This window comes from Sus scrofa, unplaced genomic scaffold, assembly GCF_000003025.6.
Source record: "Sus scrofa isolate TJ Tabasco breed Duroc unplaced genomic scaffold, Sscrofa11.1 Contig498, whole genome shotgun sequence".
Classification (NCBI taxonomy): domain Eukaryota; kingdom Metazoa; phylum Chordata; class Mammalia; order Artiodactyla; family Suidae; genus Sus; species Sus scrofa.
The window spans coordinates 307,179-319,803 of record NW_018085227.1 but is presented as its reverse complement, the minus strand read 5'-3'; the positions used below and the strand labels follow the sequence as shown (position 1 = coordinate 319,803).

The 12,625-nt window shown below is 34.1% G+C and overlaps 2 pseudogenes; one reads left to right on the top strand and one right to left on the bottom strand.

The window, feature by feature from the left end:
• Positions 1-4,479: 4,479 nt before the first annotated feature.
• Positions 4,480-5,847, top strand: LOC100517104 (annotated as a pseudogene).
• A 2,854-nt stretch (positions 5,848-8,701) lies between these two features.
• LOC100151889 lies at positions 8,702-12,370 on the bottom strand (annotated as a pseudogene).
• Between the last annotated feature and the right edge of the window lie 255 nt (positions 12,371-12,625).

The following is a 12,625-nucleotide window of genomic DNA, read 5'->3' as shown; positions in this document are numbered from 1 at the left end:
AATATTACCATCAGATCATACCTCCACTTATCCCTCTATCCATACACTCATAAATATTTATTGAACACTTAGTACAGGCCAGAATTTGTTAATAGGGTACTGTCTGTCCTTTGGGAACTCATAGATGTGGTGAGTGATGTACAAGATAGTCAAATGTCAATTACGAAGTAGTATCTTAAACATTATACTTGCATAACATGATGTGATAGCATAAAGGAATAGGGTCAGTTGCAGCTGGAAGAAAGAAGTATTGCATGAATTGTACTTATAGCTGAGAGGCAGTCAGAGCATAAAAGTGCATATGTCACTGTAGTCATAGCAAGCAACAAAGCAAACTAGCATGAACAAATAAAAACAGGATTATCCGAGTAGTTCAAGAAAATCGGCATGTACTTTGTAGAGTAAGGAAGAATCAAGGTGTGAAGCTGGGGATAGACAGAGGATACAGATCGCTTATATGAAGGAATCTGAAATTTTGTGAAGGAGTAAAAATTACTGAAGGAGTTGAGGCAGAACTGTAAATAATCAGGTGACTGTCGTAAAGACTGCCTTCTTTCTTTTTCTTTTACTCTCTCAATAGCTTACCTATTTATTTTTTCTCCTGTTTTTCCTCCTTTAATAAAAAGTCATTTCTATTCTCTCTCTCACACACACACACCTCCAGAAAAAGATGGTGTTTAAAACATAAAAATGCTAAAGGTTGGACATCGAATGGGCCCCTTGCTGAGAATTTTTGTACTGATAATTTTGATTTGTGATGAATTGATTACCTACTAGGAAAGCTTCACTTTTTTTTCATTATTTGTGCTATGTTTCTTTATTTAACAGGCTTAACATCTTGAATTTTTATTTTTGTGTTTTGGGTAATTTATGATTTTTATTAACAAATGTTAATTCCTTGTAAAAAGTATCTAAAATGCATAAGTAATGATTTTAGGAATTTAAATTCACATATATTCATTCACATTTTCTGTATTAATAATTATTAAAGCTAGACATTTGTTCTTTAAGATGCTTTTATGTACATACACACAGAATCATATTATGGATTTATTCAGCAAAATTTTTCACTTTAGGCCTCTGTTATGTAGGACTATGTTATTGTATTTAATAGCTATGTAGTATTTCATTATATTGATGAATTATAATTTGATTTTAAATTCTCTATTAATGTATATTTTGGTTGTTTACAATTCATTGCTATTGCTTTTGAATATATGGATATATATGTATATTTGTGTGTGTGGAAGTAGAGCTATGGCATTTCCTTTGGTTATAATACATCCTCCATAAATTTAACCTTCAGTTCAAGGTTAGGGGCCTCAGGAAACTCTGTTATTATCTTGATTTGGACATCTTAAATCCTAATAAATATTACTAGTTCTGGCTATCTTCAACCATGTATAAGAATTCTTATTGTAAGGACCCCTTTGAATACACTGGGATTGATATATATATATATATATATATATATATTTGTCTTTGTTAATGTTAGAAAAACAAAACAAAGCTATTTTTAAAAATTGCATTTCCTTAATGATTGGTTAGCTTATCTTTGAATGAGTTTAATTGTCATTTGTAGTTTTTCTATCATAGTTTACTTTGTTGTATAGTTTTATTTTTAATTGAAACTCCCCTTTATGGAGTCTTGAGTCTCTGAGTCTTTTAAGACAGTTCTTTCCTCATCATCTATACTACGATCATACTGAATATACACTCTACATTTCACCATATGTATCTTTAAAAATCCACGCACTCATGATCAAGCTATAAAAACAGCTGGCAGTGCCTTGTACGTTATATCCATTGTCATTCACCTCAGTGATTGTCCCATTTTCTCTGATTCAATTCTGCTCTAATTTCCCCAGGTATAATCTATAAAACTCTCTATTCAGAGCCCTTTTATCAGGGCCTCCTAGCATCACCCATAATGTTTGGTTTTGCCTGTAATCTTTGCTCTGTCTCCATAACCCTCACAGTGCCCATTCCTGCCTGGTCTAGTTGCCCTCATCTATTCTTGGCTGTAGTGCTTCCATGGTTCTCCCACTTTCTTATGTGCCACAGGGTTGTGCCCAAACTGCACCCTGAGTATGATGTAGAGTGGCAAAGAGGGACATGAAGTCATGAGAAAGAATGATTGTTGGTGGTGAAGGCCTATAGGAAAGCTTGACGGTGGTAGTTTGGAGAACCCAAGCTGCTTAATTCAGGTGCAAATAAGCATTGGTAATGTTTGTTTGTGAAAAGGAAAAGTAGTTTAGAAAATCTAATAAAGGGGAAAAATATAATTAATGTATTAGTTAGAACCATTTAAAATTGATATTTGACTTTTTTTTTTTTCTTTTTTTGGCCATGCTTGTGACATGCAGAAGTTCCATGGCCTGGGTTTGAATCTGTACCAGAGCTGCAGCCTGAGCCATGGTAGTGAAAACACTGGATCCTTAACCCATGACACCACCAGGGAACTCCAGTTATTTGATTTTTTTTTAATCTAATGAAATACCAATTTCATATGATTCCAACTGATAATTTATATATATTTATACACACACACACACTCAGCAATATGTTGCTTATCTTTATTTCACTTTTCTAGGCTTAAGTTTTTAAAATTTTGATTTCTATACCTTTTCTTTTGTAAGCTGCTTTTTTAAATTAAAGGTTCATTATAAACATGTTCTATGATTTTTACTACAAACGAGGTTGAGCACATTTCCAAGTTGGATGAACTGTTGTAATTTAATTCCTTATTGTTTGGATTTAGGTTATTTCCAATTTTCAGTTTTTCATAAATAATTACATAACATTTACCACTGTAATAGCTAAGTGTTTTAGCTCATCTGTTGTTATCACCTTAATTTTTTTTCTTGTAATGAGGGTCTTAGGTATAAGGTAATTTAAAAATATTTGACATATATTTTGAAATTGGTGTTCTGGAGAAGGTGTAAAAATGTGTACTCTGAGTTACAGAATATGAGAAAACGTGTTTCCGCACAGCCTCACTAAGTTACTCATTTTTTTAACTTTGATAGTTTTCTACAAACGTAATAATATCTCCCCATTTTGTATTTACAGTTCCTTAATCATTAGTGAATTTGACGAGTTTTCATATATTGACTACATGGATTTCATATTTGGTCACAATCTTCTTGTGTTTGTTCATTTTAAATTTGATTTATTATTATCTTTGATGACTATTTTCTCACATTAAAAATTTGATATGGAAGGGGGAATTCCCGTCATGGCTCAGTGGTTAGCGAAACCAACTAGGAACCATGAGGTTGTGGGTTTGATCCCTGGCCTTGCTCAATGGGTTAAGGATCTGGCGTTGCCTGAGCTGTGGTATAGGTCACAGACATGGCTCGGATCCCGCATTGCTGTGGCTCTGGCATAGGCCAGCAGCTACAGCTCCTGTTAGCCTGGGAACCTCCATATGCTGTGGGATAGGCTCAAGAAATGGCAAAAAGACAAAAAAAAAAATTGATATGGAAGATTTAGATTTTTGAATCTGAAAGTGTCATTTTGTTCCCGCATGATTTGCACATGTGGGAATATGCTTAGAAGGATATTTTTTCACACAAAGGATTATCTAAAAATAAGCCTCTGTTTCTTGTATGTTTCTATTTCTTTTATTTTTATTTAAATAACCAATAAAAACTCATTTTAGTTAGTGTCTTAAGGTAAGGAATTCAGTTTATTTTTGCCAACTTTGGTAAGCTGTGTCAACACCATTTACTGACAAATTTATTCTTTTCTATACTGATTTTATATGATCTTTTGATACACTCCTGATTTGTTTCCCCCCCCAAATTCATCTATTACATTCTTAACTTTGAAGCTACTATAAGCTTTTTTAAGCAAAAACATAATATGTCATTTTTCCGCCTCACTTTCTATCATTTCTAAAATATGAACTAAATTCTTTTCATGCCATAGAATTTTACTTGATGAATACCTTACTAGATTTATTTGATTTATTACAAACCGTTCTGTTTCTTCATGCTTCACAGTATTTCCCATGCCTTCTGTATATGTAGATCACTCTTCTATTCTTCCTCACTTTATTCCTCATTTAGATCTTAGCACAAAGGTCTTCTTCTAGAGAAGATGGCACTGCTATGAGCTCTTTTATTTCCCCTAACACTTTGTTCTTTTCTTCAAATATATTACCACCATTGTAATCATCTAGTTATGTGATTAGTTATTTAATGCATAGCTTCATGACTAGAATATAATCTGCATTATGACAGGCTATGCATCTTAATACCAGAATGCAGTACAATGTCAAAAACATGGGAAGACTTCATGTGAGCTGTTCAATGAGTGTGTGTAAATTAATAAACAATTGTATGACTTTTGCAGAGAACTCTGTGAATAGGGTGAAGACTTTTCTTACCATAAGAATTTGAAATGTAAAGAAGTGTACTTCTATCAGTAGTTTTGGTACTTTCTTTTATAATTATTTTTATTTGTTCTTTTCAGGTAACACAAAGTCAATAAGTAAAGCAAATTACTCTTCAGTGTCTGAATTTGTGTTCCTGGGACTTTCTCCCTCCAGACCAGTACAGGATTTCCTCCTTGCCTTCTCTACAGTGTGTTATGGAACAATTGTTGTGTTTGCAGTGATCTTTGACCTCATCTACATTCCCCCATGTACTTCCTTTTAGCCAACCTCTCCTTTATTGATTTGTGTCTCTCTACCTTAACAGTTCCTAAGATGATTTCTGATCTGTGCTCTGGGCGCAAAACCATATCCTTTCAGGGGTGTGTCTTCCAGATATTTGTCCTTCACATCCTGGGTGGATCTGAGATGGTGCTGCTTACTGCCATGGCCCTAGACCGATATGTGGCCATATGTAAGCCCCTGCATTACCTGACCATCATGAGCCCTGGATGTGCCTTTTGCTTCTGTGTGGTGCTTGGGCTATTGGCCTCCTTCACACAGTGGTCCAGGTAGCTTTTGTGGTCCATCTGCCGTTTTGTGGTCCTAATGAAATAGATAGCTTTTACTGTGATCTTCCTCAATTTATCAAACTTGCCTGCATAGACACCTACAGAATGGAATTCATGGTTACCACCAACAGTGGGTTCATTTCTATGGGCACCTTCTTCTTACTGATTGTCTCCTATGTTTTCATCCTGGTGACGGTATGGAAACACTCCTTAGGCAGTTTGTGCAAGGCTCTCTCTACTCTGTCGGCTCACATCAGTGTGGTGATTTTGTTCTTTGGGCCATGCATCTTTGTTTACATGTGGCCATTTCCCACGGTGCCGGTGGACAAGTTCCTTGCCATTTTGGACTTTATGATTACGCCCCTCCTGAATCCTGCCATTTACACATTGAGAAACAAGGACATGAAGATGGCAATGAGGAGACTGAGTAGTCAGCTCCTGAGCTGGCAGAAGATCTCCTAAATAACTCCTGACAGCACAAGTGACTTTAAGAAAATGTTAATACAAATTTCTGATATAATTACACAAAATTTGGGGCTTTTTTTCCTGAAGTCACTGTTTTATTATATTCAGACTAGATCACTGATTATGAGGTTACATTGAATCATCCAAATAACCTTCTTGTTGGCAAGTTGTTTGACAGTTGAATTAAAGTCTCAGGAAATGTTTGGGGGAAGTTTTTGAAAAAGCCTAGATATTACAGACTTGGCATCTGCTGAAATTATGGCTTTAGACACAACTGCCTGGATTCAATTAACTAACTGAATTTGATTAATACAATTAACTTAGAAATAATATACTCAAACTTTTGAAGGAACTATGAAATATTTAACACTCTACTCCTTTGATTTAAATCCCAGATATGATTTATTAAATTTATAATTTTTTGAAATTTAAAAATTTTGTGAGAGAGGATTTAAAGCCTGGAGAAAAAAAAAAACAAGTGTAACAAATGGAGTTGACAGAGGATGGATCATGTATTATAATAAGAGGAGATTGACAGATGGTGGGAGGGAAAACATAATGAAAGCCTCATGTTTCTAGTATGTTTCATGTGTTTGGCCTGTGGCTACTACTCTCACCCTGGCTTATCTCACTTATCATGGGCTTAAGTCATCTCCACTTGGCCTAGGGAAGGATAATTTATGTATATGTTTCTATTTCATACTTTTTGAAATAGTGACTTAATCTGTTCAGCAAAAAGTCCTCAAATGTCAGAAGATGTTGATCTGATATATCATGACTGGTATTATTATCCAACAACTGCATTGTCCAATTTTTTTGCTGGCTATTTTTCTCTAGCAACTTAAATAGCTCTTTTGTTGCTTAACATGGTTTCCAAGTATGTTTGTGTATATGATCTGCAGATATTGTGAAACTAATTTAATTTATAGTTTGCTTTGGTAACTAGAAGATTGAGCCAAATTTACTGTCAAACTATGAAAGGAGCCTATATCCTGAGTATTTGTGACCCAAAGTTTTTTCAGGATTATGCAATGTTTTTATATTTTTCCTTCTCATGATTATTTTGTTGCTTTCATTTGTATTTTTAATAAATTCTTCTTAGGTACATTATAGGGTAAAAGGAACAAATATAAAGCCATATTTCTGCTTGTGGAAATTGCCATACTTTTGAAAATAGCAGGAGAAAGGAGAATAAGACTAGGGTTCCAAGCTAAGAAGTTCTAGGACAAGACTGAACCACATGCAATCTTTCAGACTAAGGAGAAGGAGATTTATTAGAATCATAATTAAACCATGGAATTAATAAAGCCAAGAAATAGGAAAAAGCCAGAAGTGTACTGAATCTTATCAAAACTACAATCCACATTCAAATAGGCTCAGCACTTGATTGGATTGAAATGATCACACCTTTACCTTTTAGGCCTCATAGGGGAAAAGAGTAAATAGTTTCTGGAGGAATAATAAAGGCAAAGCTATATGATCTTTTATACACAATGTGTGAAACACAAAAACTTTTGGAATATGCAATAAAGCAGGGATATGTAACTCACAATTAATATAAAATAGTTGATAGAAGCAAACCACAGATAGTTCAATTGTTGAAATTAGCAAAGGGTGTAAAATAAATCATACAATTAAAATATTTAAAAATTGAAAAAAAAATGAAGAATTTATGTAGAGAAGTAAAATATCTAAGAAAGAATCAAGTGAGATTTTAGAACTGAAAAATAAATATTTGATATCATGAATTTACGTAGGTTTAAAACCAGACGGGACACAATAGAAAAAAGGATCAGTGGATTCAAAGACAAGTCAATATCCAAACTGGTGTACAGAGATATAAAATAGTTAAAAAATCAGAACAGATATGGATATATTCACACACCAATAAATAATTATTTTATTTGAGGGTTTATGCCTCAGACTCTCTGTGGGGAATGTTACAAAATACACAGAACCATGTCATCTTTAAAAAGCAATATGAAATATGAAGTATATCTGGATTAATAGATTTTGGATAAGAGAATGTAAACTTTTTGTATACATTGTTTAATGTATGCAATGGATATTTTTATACAATGTGTAATTTTGTATACAATGTATAATTTTTGAGGCCTGGAGTGGGAAGATTTCTTAAGAAAGTTGTATTATTTGTAATAATGAATAATTCACAAACTGCATACATAATATAGTTTCTTACAAGCTATTTGAACACTGCAGTGAATTAAATAGATAGTTTATTCTAAAACTAGACTTTTTGGAGTTCTCTGTGTCACAGCGGGTTGAGGTCTGGCATTGTCCCTGCAGCAACTTGAGTTGCTGCTGTGGTGTGGTTTTGATCCCTGTCCTAGGAACTTCCAAATGCTTTGGACCAGCCAAAAAAAAGAAAAAGAAATAAATAAAATTTGACTTTTTGACCTACCTTAATAACACTTTCCCCATGTTCTTTTCTGATACAGATAAGGAACTGCCTAACCCATTTATATGTAGGCAAAATCTCCAAAGGTTGGTAATACATTCATCTTTTCTTTAATGTGTATGTTCTGAAGACAGTTACACTGTTTCAGAAATGACTGAAACATGACATTGAGGTAACAACACTCTCTCCACATTATGATTTGATTTTTTTTTTCTGAATGTGAGGTGGAATACTTAATGATTACCTTTATAGATGTCTTTCCAGATAATGTAGCTAGAATGTAAATTAATAGACTATCAGTCTGTAAAAATAAAGATAACAATATTCATTGCTCTGACTTATTAAAAAAAGTTTTAGAGAGGATCTTGGTAAAATGCTTTGCTAAAAGAAATGCTTAGCAGGGAGTTCCTTGGTGGCCTAGCAGTTAAGGATCCAGTGTTGTCTCTTCTGTGGCTTAGTTTCAATCCCTGACCCTGGGAGCTTTTGCTGGTGCAGGCATGACCAAAAACAAAAGGTTAGCAAAATAGAAAATTTAAAGATATGGTAGTCAATGTTGAAGTAACAGTAACAATAGTCATAATTAAAATTAACATTATTATTAATTTCAGTTGTCCTGAGAACAACAACCAAAATTATAAAGATGGGCCAGATTTCCCAAATGGGAAATCATTTTGCATTCAGTGGTCAATAAAGGATTGTAGTATATTGTAGAATCGACACAGAACTTACATCTGGAGATACACATGATTTCCATATGTGAACTGAGGAACTCTTCCTAGTCCCAAGTAATTGGACAGGTGTGGCTAATTTAGGGAGCTCACAGTAGACATTCTGCTAATGTGAAATCCTGACTTTCATAGGCAAACATCACAGTCTCTTAATGGCAATTTTAATCTCTTTGTTTCTTAAAGTGTAAATGGCAGGGTTTAGGAGAGGTGTGATGACTGCATAAAAGACAGCAAGAAACTTGTCCACCCAGGTGATGCCCAGTGGACACAGATAGATGAAGATGCAGGGCCCAAAGAAGAGCACCACCACTGTGATGTGGGCAGTGCAAGTGGAGAGAGCCTTGGATGCCCCATCCTTAGACTGATGGCAGACAGTAAGCAGGATATAAGTGTAAGAGATCAGTAAGAGAATGAAGCAGGTGGTTGCCAGTACCCCACTGTCAGCATTTATCAACTTTTCTAGAATATAAGTGTCCATGCAGGCTAGCTTGATCACCAATGGAATATCACAGAAAAAGCTATCCAATTCTCTGGGTCCACAGAAGGGCAGTTTTATAATTATAGCTAGTTGGCTTATTGAATGCACAAAGCCAGTGATCCATGATGTCATCACTAGCCAAATACACATTTGTTTGTTCATGATGCTAGAGTAATGGAGTGGCTTGCAGATGGCCACATAACAGTCGTAGGCCATTAGCACAAGCAGCACCATCTCAGACCCTCCAAAGAAATGTCCAAAAAAAATCTGACACATGCAACCCCAAAAGAGATGGTCTTGTGTTCTTTGAGAAAGTCTGTGATCATTTTAGGGGTGATTACTGAGGAAAGGCAGAAGTCAATGAAGGAAAGATTGGCTAACAGGAAGTACATAGGGGAGTGGAGATGGAGGTCAGAAATAATTAGGAGCACAGTGAAGTTGTTGCCTAAAATGGTGATTAAATAAAGTAAAGGAAATAGCAGTAGGAGGAAGGCCTGTAGCTCCCATGCATCACACAGCCCAAGAAGAATAAATTCAGACACCACTGTCTGGTTTACTTCTTCTATTTAGTTCAGTCTAAGTTTACCTAAAGAAAATATATTAAGAAACAGATTTTCTGAATAAACAGTCTGTGCATCAAGTGTTTTTCATATATTTCTAATGGATGTATGTATATTTACATAATCACTCTGTAAAAAAAAAAATTTGGTATTTTCCTATAAAGCTCAACATTCACACACTCCATGGTCCAAAAATTTCACTCCCATTTGCATGCCCAGGATAAACACATGCCCAGGATAAACACTTGCATAGGTATACAGGGAGAAATTTGCAATAATCAGGACAATAGAACTGTAACAAATAAAGTAAGACTTTATAAAATGACATCACATGAGATCGGGCATGTTCAGATTGGTTTGGCCGTATTCAGGGAACTATACCCAGTCACTTGTGATGGAGCATGATGAAGGATAATGTGAGAAAAAGAATATGTATATGTATATACATGTGCATATACATACATATATATGTGACTGGGTCACTTTGCTGTACAGTACAAATTGACAACACTAAATTAACTGTAATGGAAAACATAAAAGTCGTAAAGTAAAAAATAAAATGACGTCAATGTATTTTAGTAAAACATAGTAATGAAGGGAAAAAAAAGGTCCAAAATGGATCCATATGGCATAATTTGTATAAAATTAAGAGCAAAGAAAAATAACTATATTTTTCAGAAATATAAGTCATAAAACTGTATACAAAAAAATGAGGTGCTTGACCTCAGTTTTACAGAAGCTAAGTATTAGTGTGAGGATGAGCACATAAGCAGTTGTATATTTTTTTCACCTATTTGTGTTTTGTATTAGGTTGTGCTTTCATATATATCATTTTGTTATTAAATAAGCAAACAAAAAATGGGCATGGAAAATACTGTGAGGATATGCTATGAGTCAAGAATTATGGAGTTCCCGTCATGGCACAGTGGTTAACGTATCGACTAGGAACCATGAGGTTGCGGGTTCGATCCCTGCCCTTGCTCAATGGATTAATGATCCGGCATTGCTGTGAGCTGTAGTGTAGGTCGCAGACGCAGTTCGGATCCTGCGTTGCTGTGACTACAGCTCTGATTAGACCCCTAGCCTGGGAACCTCCATACGCCGCTGGAGCAGCCCAAGAAATGGCAAAAAGACAAAAAAAAAAAAAAAATTATAATAGCAATAATATATATACATTACTGGATAAAATAGATAATTAACAAGGACCAACTGTATAGCACAGGGAAATCTACTCAATAGGTTGAATAATCCATATGGGGAAAAAAAATATATATATATATATTTCCCATATAGATTATATCTGATTCACTTTGCCATACACATGAAACTAATAACAAATTTGTAAGTCAACCATACATCAATAAAATTTTTTTAAAAAGAAATTATGATCAATTCAGTACAGTGAATCTGAGGTAAAATAGCATTTTACAAAAAATGACATTTTTCTCCTGACGAATAGTCGATTTGCAAAAATTTCTGCCATTTGCAGCAATGCGGTTGGACCTAGAGAATATTACACTTAGTGAGATAAGAGAAAGACAGATACTGTTTGATATCACTTATGTGTGGAATCTAAAACATTAAAAATGACATTTTATTGTTTGAAGCTGATCAAAAGATAGTTATTATACATAAATTTGAAAAAAACTATATCACATTATTGAAGGGTAATAATATTTTGTTAGTGAATAAATAGGTTAGTAAGTGGATCCATTAAAAGAAAGATATTAATGCTAGTTTTGACAAAAGGACAAAACATTTTCACAACATAGTTAACTAAGTATAAGAGCAAATAAACTAATCAAGAAGAAAGTGGATAATAGTCAGTGGAAGCATGAATGTTCCAGGCATACAGAATAAATAATGATCATCAGGAAGAAATGTGTTCTGTTCATAAAAGTCAAAGCTGTGTAAACTTCCATGTACATAGATAAGATATAAGTTGCACATGGCTGTATGAAAAATAATCTTTGTATATGTAGTAGTTCTATTTTTGCTCTTGGCAGACATTGCTTCAGGTATTGCTCTCCTTTAGTCTTGGTTTACCCTCAGTAAATTTATTTTATTAAATTTACCCTCTACAATTTATTTATTTATTTATTTAAAGATTTTTAATATTTTCCATTATAGTTGGTTTACAGTGTTCTGTCAATTTCTACTGTACAGCTGTTGTTGATTATATTGTTATTGTTTAAGTCCATACAGTTATCAGATGCCAGGGATGCAAATAAGAAACAGAATTAGAAAATGCTACACGTAAGAGGGTATTTTACTTTTTGCTAGTATGGTAAAATAAGAACTTATTGAATGTTTTCTTACTGTGTACTGTGATCACTTTTAACCATTTCAATGAAAAAGAAATAAACTATAATTGTTATACGTTAAACTAAAGAAGGCTATGCCTGATTTCTCACCGAATATTTTCTTTAAAAGTTGTTAATATATTTTAGTTGTTTTACAAAAGACAATAATTTAGTACTACTAAATTAACAATATCAATAGGTATATTAGGCTTTTGTTACAATTAATCATATATAATTAAAAATAATTTTCTATTATATCCTGAGTGGGAGAAGGAGATCTAAGATTCTAAGACTGTAATTGTAGAAATCAAATGAACACTGTAAACCAGCTATATGGAAAAAAATTAAAATCATTATATCAAAAAAATGAAGTTGTGGTACACACACACACAGGAATATTATTCAGCCATAAAAAATGAGGAACTCCTACCATCTGTGACAACATCATGAGTGGACCTTATAGGCATTATGCTAAGTGAAGTGTCAGACAGAGACAAATACTGTACGATCTCACTTATCTGAGGAATATTTTTTTTTTTAAATCATAGAAAAAGAGATCTTGTGTTTACCAGAGGTGGAGGGTGGAAGGAGGGGGAATTGGAGGAAAAGGATCAAAAGGTAGAAAGTTCATTTCCACAGAAAAGAAAATAATAGACTTGGAGAATAGACTTGTGGTTGCCTGGGGGGAGAGGAGGGAGTGGGAGGGATTAGGGGATGCAAAC